The sequence below is a fragment of the Bison bison genome, unplaced genomic scaffold (genome assembly GCF_000754665.1).
Source record: "Bison bison bison isolate TAMUID 2011002044 unplaced genomic scaffold, Bison_UMD1.0 scf7180017864227, whole genome shotgun sequence".
In the NCBI taxonomy this organism is placed as follows: Eukaryota; Metazoa; Chordata; class Mammalia; order Artiodactyla; family Bovidae; genus Bison; species Bison bison.
In genome coordinates this window covers 2,436,742-2,450,349 of record NW_011494799.1, presented here as the reverse complement: position 1 = coordinate 2,450,349, position 13,608 = coordinate 2,436,742, and the positions used below count along the sequence as shown (strand labels likewise).

The window sequence follows — 13,608 nt, the reverse complement described above, 5'->3', positions numbered from 1 at the left end:
AGTCAAGAAACACCTGGAGTAACAGGCAAATTTGGCCTTGGAGTACGGAATGAAGCAGGGCAAAGGCTAATAGAGTTTTGCCAAGAGAACACACTGGTCATAGCAAGCACCCTCTTCCAACAACACAAGAGAAGACTCTATACGTGGACCTCACCAGATAGTCAACACCGAAATCAGACTGATTATATTCTTTGCAGCCAAAAATGGAGATGCTTTATACAGTAAGCAAAAACAAAACCGGGAGCTGACTGTGGCTCAGATCATGAACTCCTTATTGCCAAATTCAGACTTAAATTGAATAAAGTAGGGAAAACCACAAGACCATTCAGGTATGACCTAAATCAAATCCTTTATGATTATACAGTGGACGTGAGAAATAAATTTAAGGGACTAGATCTGATAGACAGAGTGCCTGATCAACTATGGACTGAGGTTCGTGACATTGTACAGGAGACAGGGATCGAGACCATCCCTTAGAAAAAGAAATACAAAAATGCAAAATGGCTGTCTGAGGAGGCCTTACAAATAGCTGTGAAAAGAAAAGAAGCAAAAAGCAAAGGAGAAAAGGAAAGATATAAGCATATGAATGCAGAGTTCCAAAGAATAGCAAGGAGAGATAAGAAAGCATTTCTTGGTGATCAATGCAAAGAAATAGAGGGAAACAATAGAATGGGAAAGACTAGAGATCTCTTCAAGAAAATTAGAGATACCAAAGGAACACTTCATCCAAACATGGGCACAATAAAGGACAGAAATGGTATGGACCTAATAGAAGCAGAAGATATTAAGAAGAGGTGGCAAGAATACACAGAAGAACTGTACAAAAAAGATCTTCATGACCCAGATAATCACAATGGTGTGATCACTCACCTAGAGCCAGACATCCTGGAATGTGAAGTCAAGTGGGCCTTAGAAAGCATCACTATGAACAAAGCTAGTGGAGGTGATGGAATTCCAGTTGAGCTATTCCAAATCCTGAAAGATGATGCTGTGAAAGTGCTGCACTCAATATGCCAGCAAATTTGGAAAACTCAGCAGTGGCCACAGGACTGGAAAAGGTCAGTTTTCATTCCAATCCCAAAGAAAGGCAATGCCAAAGAATGCTCAAACTACCGCACAATTGCACTCATCTCACATGCTAGTAAAGTAATGCTCAAAATTCTCCAAGCCAGGCTTCAGCAATGTGTGAACCATGAACTTCCTGATGTTCAAGCTGGTTTTAGAAAAGGCAGAGGAACCAGAGGTCAAATTGCCAACATCCACTGGATAGAAAAAGCAAGAGAGTTCCAGAAAAACATCTATTTCTGCTTTATTGACTATGCCAAAGCCTTTGACTCTGTGGATCACAATCAACTATGGAAAATTCTAAAAGAGATGGGAATAAACAGACCACCTGACCTGCCTCTTGAGAAACCTGTACGCAGGTCAGGAAGCAACAGTTAGAACTGGACATGGAACACAGACTGGTTCCAAATAGGAAAAGGAGTTTGTCAAGGTTGTATATTGTCACCCTGCTTATTTAACTTATATGCAGAGTATATCATGAGAAATGCTGGGCTGGAAGAAGCACAAGCTGGAATCAAGATTGCCAGGAGAAATATCAATAACCTCAGATATGCAGATGACACCACTCTTATGGCAGAAAGTGAAGAGGAACTCAAAAGCCTCTTGATGAAAGTGAAAGAGGAGAGTGAAAAACTTGGCTTAAAGCTCAACATTCAGAAAACGAAGATCATGGCATCTGGTCCCATCACTTCATGGGAAATAGATGGGGAAACAGTGGAAACAGTGTCAGCCTTTATTTTTTGGGGCTCCAAAATCACTGCAGATGGTGACCGCAGCCATCAAATTAAAAGACGCTTACTCCTTGGAAGGAAAGTTATGACCAACCTAGATAGCATATTCAAAAGCAGAGACATTACTTTGTCCACAAATGTCTGTCTAGTCAAGGCTATGGTTTTTCCTGTGGTCATGTATGGATGTGAGAGCTGGACTGTGAAGAAAGCTGAGTGCTGAAGAACTGATGCTTTTGAAGTGTGGTGTTGGAGAAGACTCTTGAGAGTCCCTTGGACTGCAAGGAGACCCAGCCAGTCCATTCTAAAGGAGATCAGTCCTGGGTGTTCATTGGAAAGACTGATGCTGAAGCTGAAACTCCAGTACTTTGACCACCTCATGCAAAGAGTTGACTCATTGGAAAAGACCCTGATGCTGTTAGGGATTGGGGGCAGGAGGAGAAGGGGATGACAGAGGATGAGATGGCTGGATGGCACCACCGACTCGATGGCCATGAGTTTGAGTGAACTCCTGGAGTTGGTGGTAGACAGGGAGGCCTGGTGTGCTGCAATTCATGGGGTTGCAAAGAGTTGGACATGACTGAGCAACTGAAATGAACTGAACTGAACTGACTGAGACTGAACAAGTAAGAGAGAAAGTAGGAAAATCAGATCAGTTGCTCTTCCACAGCTCAGGAGCGTAGGATCCCATCTTGGATGAGAGGATGCTTGAAGAAAAGATGGATAGAAATATATGTGTGTGATTTGAATTCCTGAGGTAGATCTAAACACAGGTACTTTGATATGTGGGTTTTGAAGAGCAAGGAGGAGAGAGGAATCAAAATGAATTCCACATTCTAGTTAGAGAATTTACTATTGATTTAGTAAGATGAGAGACTGAGGTAGGAACACATTTGGGCAGTTGAGAATCAAGAGTTTCATTTTGGACACATTGCATTTAAAAGGCCTGACTAAGGAGAAGTGGTGGAAAAGGTCAAAAATAGAGGTTTGCAAAGGCGGCTGAGAAATAGTGACCAAAGACGCCAAAGAAAACTCAACAGAGTGTGACATCATAGAATCTTAGGAAAGAGAGACTTTTGTGAATGTGAGAGTGGACAGTGATGCTGGGTACCATGAGGATGAGCAAAGTGAAGCTCCATGAGCCTAAAAAGAGCAGTCTCTGTAGAGATGAAGGTGAAAGCCATTCTAGAATCAAAGAGTGAGGGTAAGGAGGCCATATATATAGATGATTCAAAATACTTGGACTTGAATGGAAGATAAGCTTTCTTCTAAGCATAAAATGAATGGCATTCGTTTTAAGGAAATATAAGAATATAAGCATATCATTTAAGTTTAGTTTTGGCTTCAAATGTTAAAAAGCCCCACAATAACAACTTGAACAAGATAGATGTATATTTTTCTCCTTCATTTCTTTGTTGTTGTGGTGGTGGTGGTGGTGGTTCAGTCACTAAGTCATGTCCTATTCTTTGCAACCCCATAGACTGCAGCACACCAGGCTTCCCTGTCCTTCACTATCTCCTGGAGTTTGCTCAAATTTATGTCCATTGAGTTGGTGATGCCATCCAACCATCTCTTCTTCTGTAATCCCCTTCTTAGTTTAGGCATTAAGAAGTTTGGGGCTGCTATGGTGTCTCCCCAAACATCACATCAGAGGTCCAAATCCTAAATAAAATAAAACAAACATACAAACAAAAAAAGCAAGAAACTAACAAAAATCAAACAGTATCTCTATTAAAGGATAATAGTTGGTCTTCAGTATTCATTGCCCCCTTTTCCTTTGGTTAAAGAACCTATGCCCAGGGGCCCAAATCCTGCTATTGTATAGCTAAGCTAACATGAGCATGGGAGGAAGTGATGAAGTGCTCAGGTCTTCTCATTTGGACAATGCTTCTTCCATCTGTTTACTTGTTTGCATGGCCACACCTAAATGCAAGAGTCTGGGAGATGTTGCCTATTCCAGGTGTTTATGGGCTCAACTAAAAGCATAGGTTCTTTAATCAAAGCAGAAGGCGACAAAGGGTATTGAAGACCAACTATCATCCTTTACCAGAGATACTGTTTGATTTTTGTTAGCTTTTTTGCTTGTTTGTTTTGTTTTATTTAGGTGTTACACAGTTATAATTGTGTAAAAAGTTAATGTACAGTAAGTGTTAGTTACTCAGTTGTGTTCAACTTTTTGCAACCCCATGGACTGTACTCTCTGTGGAATTCTCTAGGCAAGAATACTGGAGTGAGTAGCCATTTCCTTCTCTAGAGGATCTTTCTGACCCAGGGATCAAACTTGGATCTCCTACATTGCAGGCAGATTCTTTACCATCTGAGCTACCTGGAAAGCCCAGAAATAAACAGAAACCTTAGTTAAATTGAGAAATCAGTTAGAGTTGGAGACCAGAAGGGGGAGCTCTCATGCTCTGTGGCACTGAGTTGGGAGACACACAGGTGAGCCCGCTCTTAGGAAGACCATGACTTGCCAACGGTTGTTATTTCAGGTGTGCGCTCATCACTTTCCTCCTAGTGATTCTCTTGTGATCACCTTCCTTTCTTGTTTCACCCCCTTCCCTCTTCTCAAAGAAAAGTTGGGAAGCTTACGGACACCCGGAATGACTTTGCCTTATACCTCAGCCACCTTTTCAGACCTGTTTCAGTTTTAAACAAGCTAAGTGAAAGAAACTGAGTATTTTGTGAAATATGACTATTATTATCAAAACAGTTTTATGCAAAAGACTCTTTTACTGTAAACTTTTCTTGACAAGGTGTACAGACTATAGTAGGAGGATGAAGAAAGGAAAGAACAGAGGAGACTCTTGGAAGCAGCATGTGTGCTTCTCAGAAGCCAGAACAATTGCCAGGTGATAATTAATGAGACATTAGAATCATACTAGCTTTCCAAATGAGTTAGACACTACTCTGCAAAGTATGGGCTTTCCCAGGTGGCACTAGTGGTAAAGAACTCACTTGCCAGTACAGGAGACGTAAGAGATGTGGGGTCGATCCCTGAATTGGGAAGATCCCCTGGAAGAGGGCATGGCAACCCACTCCAGTATTCTTGCCGGGAGAATCCCATGGACAGAGGAGCCTGGCAGACTACAGTCCATAGGGTTGCAGAGTCAGACATGACTGAAGCGACTTAGAATGAACACACACAGAAAGAAAGACTTCTTTTTGGCAAGGGTTTCATGGATTAAAAAAATCATGGATTCTCCACTCATCATAATCCTCTCAACTTCCTTCTCCTCTCTATGAATACCTTCTCCTTCTCTTACTCTGCAGGGGAGGCAGCTCACTATGGTTGCAGAGTCTGAACTGCAATTCTCCACTGAACCCGAATAAACCCAATCTTCACTGGAGAAATATCTAGTGGACTATTTGTTTCAGTTCAACAACTGCTGAGTTTGTAAGCTGATCCAGTAAAGGAGTGCTGGATGCAGGAGATCGGTGGACCAAAGGCCACAATATCCTTGAAAGGGATGAGGGGTTAGGATTCAGAACTCAGGTCAAGGGACTTTGAAAACACAAGGCACCTGTCTTCGGTTGGAATTTTAAAGGGAAAAGATAAGACAGTGTAGATGTGGGTGAGTTTTACTACTGAAAGTTATGTAAAAGATGAGAAATTCTTAACTGATGGCATCTATTTTCCAGATGCCTTCTGAACCAAGGTCAGCTTAAACTAGAAGTTTCAGGAGAAAGAAGAAGGCATGGAATTGTTTTTTGTCTTGGAGATCCAACTTAGCAGGTAGACTCAAGAGAACCTCAGGGCAGCATTAAGAGCTCATCTGAGGCTCAGGATTTTATACTTAAGAGTCAAACCAAGGTGATCCAGGCAGGGGCAGACCACACTAGCTAAATGAAGCTGCTGGCACAACTGTGGAGAAGGCAGATGTTGATTTAATCCAAGGTTGGGGTTTGGCAAGGCAAGTACTAAGTGACTATGAGAGTGGGAAGTTGTTACAGAAACTTGGAAGGAAGTGATTCTAATGATCACCAGCATTATCATCATCAATCAGTTCCAATAACAGCTTCTTATTTATTTAATGCCTCATTTGCATGAGCACTTTTAATTATAAGGATTGATATTTTGTAGCATCTGTGTTGTTCATTAGAACTATTTTTTTAAACTATCAACGGTTCAGAAGATGTTTTTCGGTATGTATGGAATTGTCCCTAATTTAAACCCATTTCCCAAATTGCTATTATATTACCCCTGAAGTAATACAGGAATAATATTATATTACCCCTGAAGTGAAACAGTCCTGCAATTTCCTCATAGATCATTTCAGACTCTCATTTTGACCTTCCTCCTCTGTAAAACAAAGGATTCTCTAAATGTGTCCCAATGTTTCATCACAAAAATTGTTTGGGTTCCTCTTATCTGAATCCTCTCCAACTTCTCCATCCCCTTTAGAAGTAGGACTAAGGGCAAATGGAGAGGTTCAACTCTCCAAAGGGCCATGGTTGAGGCTTCATTTTATAAGGTGCCATGAAAAGATGCAGAAAGATGAAAAGACCACTCTGAGATCTGGAAAGTTCCAGTCCTGGTGCAGACTGGGTGGCCCTTAACAAGCTGCTTGAGGGTTAATTTGTGTTTTCAGTGGCAACTCGGCTCTTGAAGGCATTTTGCTAGGAGACCAAATCCCCAGGCCATCACACCTAGCTGAAAACAAATGCCATTCTTGCTACCAAGATACGCTCAGCACTGTGTTGTCGGATTTTAGATTTACATTAAAAGCCCATTTGCAAAGTAAACTTCTGGGAGAACCTAGCAGTTCCTTTTGACATTAATCTATAGGAAAAAAAACATCAAAATATGATTTATTCTCAAATTGTAATATGAAGACAGTAAATAAACTGAAAGGGACAAGGGACAATTCCTGGCCTTTAATCGTCTCATTCCAAGAGTAGTCTGCCATGGTATCTTGGGCTTCCTTACTTTTTAACTACTGCTACGACTATACTGGTACCATACTGGTGATGGAGAAGACTCTTGAGAATCCCTTGGACTGCAAGGAGATCAAGCCAGTCAATCCTAAAGGAAACCAACCAACCCTGAAGATTCATTGGAAGGACTGATGCTGAAGCTGAAGCTTCAATACTTTGGCCATCTGATGTGAAGAACTGACTCACTGAAAAAGACCCTGATGCTGGGAAAGATGGAAGCAAAAGAAGTGGGCAGCAGAGGATGAAATGGTTAGATAGCATCATCAACTCAATGGACACGAATCTGAGCAAACTCAGGGAGAAAGTGAAGGACAGGAAAGCCTGGCGTGCTGCAGTCCATGGAGTAACAGAGTGGGACACGACTTGGCAACTGAACGGCAACTACTATACTACTCCTCATCAATTTCCTGGGAACTGTAAGAACTACTGAGACCTGCTCCTGATTTGTTTGCTATTAAATCTGTCACTGGGATAAAATTATAAACTATTTCTGTTGGAAGAGTATGTCAAATTTCCAAGAAGATTTTATATTTGATTTCTGGTTTCCAGAATATCTGTTTAATTTATGGTCAACTGCAAAAGGTGGAAAATCAGTTCTTGATTTCAAGTTCAGCTTGATTGTTGCTACTTTATACAGAAGAGATGGTAGGACGAGGTCCATGTGACACAGCCCCACAGCCCCTCCACACAAAGTCACTGGGATATGGAAGTGACTCAGACTGCAGAATATGAGCCCCCCTTTCCTGGGGCTCATAAGAAAAGGTAAATAAAATACGTATGTGTATTTGAAATATGTTTGTTTGTATGTATGCCTGTGTATACATATGCGTATAGAGACATTCAGGTATAACTTGTATAAATGCATATATAAAGACATTAATACATATATAAATACACTAATACATTAATACACAAATACATGAATATATGATATATATAAGTACACGCTCCAATGACTCAGCAGTAAAGAATCTGCCTGCAATGCAGGAGACCCAGGAGATTCAGGTTTGATCCCTGGAGCAGGAAGAGCCCCTGGAGGAGGGCATAGCAACCCACTCCAGTATTCTTACCTGGAGAATTCCATGGACAGAGGAGACAGGTGGGCTACAGTCCATAGGGTCACAAAGAGTCGGACATGACTTAATGACTTAGCACAGCACAGAAGATGAATATAAGTACATGAATATACGTATATTTGTATACACGAATATATGTATACTTTGCCAACAAAGGTCCGCCTCATCAAAGCTATGGTTTTTCCACTAGCCATATATGGATGTGAGAGTCAGACTATAAAGAAAGCTGAGTGTCGAAGAATTGATACTTTTGAACTGTGGTGTTGGAAAAGACTCTTGAGAGTCCCTTGGACAGCTGCTGTTGCTGCTGCTTAAGTCGCTTCAGTCATGTCTGACTCTGTGCGACCCCATAGATGGCAGCCCACCAGGCTCCCCCATCCCTGGGATTCTCCAGGCAAGAACACTGGAGTGGGTTGCCATTTCCTTCTCCAATGCCCTTGGACAGCAAGGAGATCCAACTAGTCCCTCCTAAAGGAAATCAGTCCTGAATATTGATTCGAAGGACTGATGCTGAAGCTGAAACTCCAATACTTTGGCCACCTGATGCAAACAACTGACTTATTTGAAAAGACTCTGATGCTGGGAAAGATTGAAGGCGGGAGGAAAAGGGGACGACAGAGGATGAGATGGTTGGATGGTATCACCGACTTGATGGACATGAGTGTGAGCAACCTCTGTGAGTTGATGATGGACAGGGAAGCCTGGCATGCTGCAATCCATGGGGTCACAAAGAGTCAGACATGACTGAGACACTGAGAGACTGAACTGAACATGAATGTATGTATGTACATAAATATATATTATTTTACATAAATTGAAAATATCTGTTAATTTATCATTTGATTAAAATCTAGAGGCACTTAATCTTAATTTCTGCATTAATTGTCCCCAAAGCAAATGAAAAGTAATATCCCTAATAAACATTTCTTCAAAGGAGTCTTTTCCCATTTTTTAAAAACACATTAATTTATCACAAAAGTTGTTGTCTTAACAGGCTTCTCAGGTGGTGCTAGTGGTAAAGAACCCACTAGTTGGGAAGATTTCCCTGGAGGGGGCATAGCAACCCACTCCAGTATTCTTGCCTGGAGAATCCCATGGACTGAGGAGCCTGGTGGGCTACAATCCATAGGGTCGCAAAGAATTGGACACGATTGAAGCAACCTAGCATGAAGCACATAGCCTTAAACTCACCAGTGTCTTTTCCACTGTACTTTTCAACAAATGATTTCTGGTACGTTTGTGAAATGTCACAGATGGGCCGTGTCCCAAACGATCAGGGTACTTGTGGTACCTGGTATTTGGTTCCCAAGCCCTGCACTCCAGGCTGGATGGAGTGTGTAAAGAAAAGGATGCCTCTATTTGCCTTTGTCTTTAAGAAAGTGAGTAATTGTCTCTCTCCTCGCCTAGTCCCTCCATGGAGAATTTACTGGCCCAAATTTTTAAAAAATCTCCTACCAGACTCCCATTTTCTGTAAGTGCAATTAGTTGCAGGTACAAAATTTGGAGCAAAGAGGCCTCTGGTGGCCTGTTGTGCCTGCAGTTATCCAACTGTGGCTGCAGTTTTTCAGTGCACAACTGATTGCACCCACAAAAAGAAAGGCTGAACTCCGAAAATGGGTCCCTTTAAGACAGCTGGGGGATTGTACGCCTCAGGTTGGCAAACTGCAATCTTTTCTAGAGGCACGGCCATCACTCTGGCTCACAACATGAGTAGGAAATCCAGCTTAGGCATCTCAGCCAAGGGAGAAGCCCCCCCGCCCCCGCCCCCGGGAAAGCAGGTACAGCATCCTTGCCCCACTCCACTTTGATCTCGGTTGTACCTTGAGGTACCAGTGGGCAGTGAACTAGGATATTCAGCCTTCTGGCCTCCATCCCCTGGTTAGTTGACCAGTCACTCTCCAAAAGGGTTTGAAGAGAAAAATTCAGGCACCCTGTCAATAGAACACACTTAACCAACTCTAAATTTGCTTTAAAGAGACAGCCACAAAGATTGACTTTTGCAAAGTGACTCACTCCACCGTGTATCAAAAGACATCTGTGTGCTCCTGCCTATTATTAACTGTGGCACTGAGTCCATAAGAAAGGGTTTGGAAGGAATTCCAGTGTGAATCCACTAATTCAATAATCCGATAACATAAATTCGAGTAATGGATATTAATACTGTGTTCAAAACACGCTCACAACTTTTATCTCTCTCTTTCTCAAACAGACAGAGCATGCATCGAGAGAGGCTCCTGATGAAATAATAAAACCCAATTCTCATCTAGAAAAAAGAATCATTATAGGAGGATGGTAATTTACTTTATATGACCTTCAATTGATTATTCTGTGGCTGCAACACAAATATCACAGGAGCTATTGATCGTAAAACCTACCAAATAGATCTCTAATAGCTTTTACTGGGCAAAAATAATTATGCTTGCACTGTGGTCAAACACACATAAGCCAATGTGGAGGTATTAATGTATGGTATTATTACCCATCTGTCTACGAGGTATGGAGAAGCCCCTTCATGGGAACGCACTCTGTCTAAGCCCCATGAAAGCTCAATATCCAAGCCAACAATTACAGCCAGTTTCACTGAAAAATTGATTACTGTAACTAAAAGCCAGAGCTGGAAAATGGAGGCTGCAGCTTGCTTAATAAAAGTAAAATAATAACGAGAAAAGTCCTAATTGAAGAGAAATCCTGCTGCCGTGGGTATGTGGATGCAGAAACTGAATTTCCCTCTGGTGTTGGCAGCAGAGGAACTTTTCAGAGTCAAGAGCTTTCTCTCCAGCCCAGATCAAGATCAATGATCAACACCCGTAAAAGGTCAGGGTGTCTAATCAAAGAACAGATCATCTATCTCTCAAGGAAAAGTGTACAACATAATCCAGCAATGTGGCACTGCTGGCCACAGAGAGCACGGAAAATCCAGGGAAAGAGTAACACCAGTTCCACTTTGGTGAACAGGAAGGATGCTCTGATCTTACAAAATGTGGATCCAGACATCGGAGTGTGATCTGGGGAAGCTTAAAGTGGGCCTGAATCCGATGAATAAAAAGCCACAAGCTCAAGGTGGAACTTTCTAAGAAAAATATTTTAGAGTTCAGAATCCCTCAGTAAGAATCCCCCCACTCCAGTCAATACTTTAAATAATGAAAACATGAAACTATCAATAGCAAAAACAACTTCTATTAATATCACGGTATGAAAATGGGTGATGATACATTGAAGGCAAAAGGAGAAGAGGGAGGCAGAGGGTGAAATGGCCAGACAGCATCACCGACTCATTGGACATGAATTTGAGCAAACTCTGGGAGGTGGTGAAGGACAAGGAAGACTGGCATGCTGCAGTCCATGGGGTTGCAAGGAGTCAGACATGACTTGGTGAGTAAACACTCACAACACAATGATACATTTTTAGTATCTAGAATGAATAGACCAGAATGTGAATAGGAGCAAGTGAAGGATAAGGAAAAACTACACTCAATATATTGTAATAACCTATAAAGGAAGAGAATGTAAAGAAAGAATATATATGTGTGTATAACTGAACAGCTTTACTGTATATCTGAAATGAACACAATATTATAAATCAACTGTATTTCACTATTCTTTTCTAATTCACAAAGAGAAGAGACTTTGTTTATCTACTGTGGGTTCTGTGCTGTGTTTGGAGGGAAGAGAAAGAATGAAGGAGAAGGGACACTTGTATCCCATGAAACAGAAGAGAATAATACCCCACGAATCCCATTCATATATCCTATAAAACAGAACAAAATTGGAATGTGCAGCTGGAGGACTGCGCATTCCAATGACAGGAAAGGTTTTCCAGAGTACTTCTATCCAGACCACACCCAAGACCAAGAGAATCAGAATGTTGCTCTGGGCACTGGTATTTTCTTTTTCCTACCAGTTTTATTAAGATAAAATTGACATACATCACTGTACAAGTTTAAGGTACACAGCATAATGACTTCACTTATATACATCATGAAATGATTACCATGGTAAGTTTAGTGAGCATCCATCATCTCACATAGATACAAAAAAAATATTTTTTTTCCTTGTAATGAGAACTCAGGATTTATTCTCTAAACTTTCATATCCATCATAGGGCAGTGTTAACTATAGTCATCATGCATATACTACATCACTAGTATTTAATTATCTTGTAACTGAAAGCTTGCATCTTTTTATTTTGAGCCAATTCAACATAATTAAGATTTATACAATTTCCACACAACAGTAGGATACAAATTCAAGTTCCCATAGATTATAAACTAGGAGACACTGGAAGCACCTGTATTTTCTTAAAAACTCCAAGGTTAGTCTCTTGTGAAGCTGGGTTTGAGAAACACTTAGATCAGCCCTGGGATTTCTTTGGAAGGAATGATGCTAAAACTGAAACTCCAGTACTTTGGCCACCTCATGCGAAGAGTTGACTCATTGGAAAAGACTCTGATGCTGGGAGGGATTAGGGGCAGGAGGAGAAGGGGACGACAGAGGATGAGATGGCTGGGTGGCATCACTGACTAGATGGACATGAGTCTGAGTGAACTCTGGGAGTTGGTGATGGACAGGGAAGCCTGCCGCGCTGCGATTCATGAGGTCGCAAAGAGTCGGACACGACTGAGCGACTGAACTGAACTGAACTGAACTGAACTACTTTGAAGAAAGACACTTCCTAACCCTGGGAGGTCTCTAACAAATGGTGAACCTGGAACTTCCCACAGGCACCCTCCCCCAACAGCCATACAGCTCAAATGTTTGTTTCTCTTCCTTTTCGGCATTATCAGTTCCGGTTGCTAAAGGCAGGAAGGCTGGAGTCACTGTTCACTCTTATTTCATGATTTATGATTCAGAAGCAAGACACGGGTACAGGGTTGGGGTGATGCTTGCTGCTGTGGTTGCTTTTTTTTGGTTTGTTTTTAAAAGATATGCTTTCTTTGAGAAACCGTGAAGCGTTGATGCCACCAGCAGCACAGTCTGTTCTGTTCCAAAGCCTTGTCTGGATGTAATTGACAACTATATAGACACTGCTGAGGGGAGGGTGTCCGATTCTGCTCGTCCTCAATTGTTCTCAAATTACATGATAAAGTAGAAGTTTTGGATCCTTCATACCAGAAAGAGTTACGGATTCCAGTTACAAAGTCTGTACCACATTAACAAAGCTAATTGTAGCTGCCTCGAGCACAGAGCAGCCTAGAAACTCAGAATTCCAAAAGCAAGGTGCTTGTGATACAATTATTTTGCCTATTTGGAAAAGGAAGACTTCTGTGATTTGAGATTCAGCTCTTTCTCTGTATTGTTGCAATCTGTTCTCATGACCCTTAAGATATGGGTTAGGTTTTGTTTGGGCGCCGTATGGAGACTAGCTATTAGTGCAGTGTTAATATTGCTCAGTTAAATCTTGGGGAGATACTGTCTGAAGTGTGCAAGAGGACATGCCGAATTCACACTCGGCTGGCAAACTCCATCCCTGGTTCATAGAGGCAAAGAACTCTGTGACTTGCATGTGTTCTCACTGACTCTTCCCTCCCAAAGGTAAGCATCAGAATTCTTCCGGTTTGGGGAGACTATAAACACAGTGAGGGCCCGTGGGTCCACACACACGATCCAAAGCAGGTGTCTGCGAAAACGAATCGCCCCGCGATCCTGCGGACCCCTAGCCGCCAGCGGCGGGCTCCGAGCGCACTCCGCCCGGTCACCTGAGCGCACCTGTCCAGTCTTGGCCTCGGAGAAAGCGGGGCTTCCCCAGGGCACCGCCAGCCCCGGAGGCGAGCGGAGGGTAGAGCAGGGATGCGGCGGGCGGGCGC

General features: G+C 42.1%; 1 long non-coding RNA gene across 2 annotated transcripts in view; it reads left to right on the top strand.

Annotated features, from left to right (window-relative positions):
* Positions 1-12,836: 12,836 nt before the first annotated feature.
* Positions 12,837-13,608, top strand: part of LOC104992882 — a 174,345-nt gene continuing 173,573 nt past the window's right edge. For both annotated transcript variants that reach the window (XR_825764.1, XR_825765.1), the window contains exon 1: positions 12,837-13,336. This is a non-coding gene — a long non-coding RNA (uncharacterized LOC104992882). The remainder of the gene's footprint in view (positions 13,337-13,608) is intronic.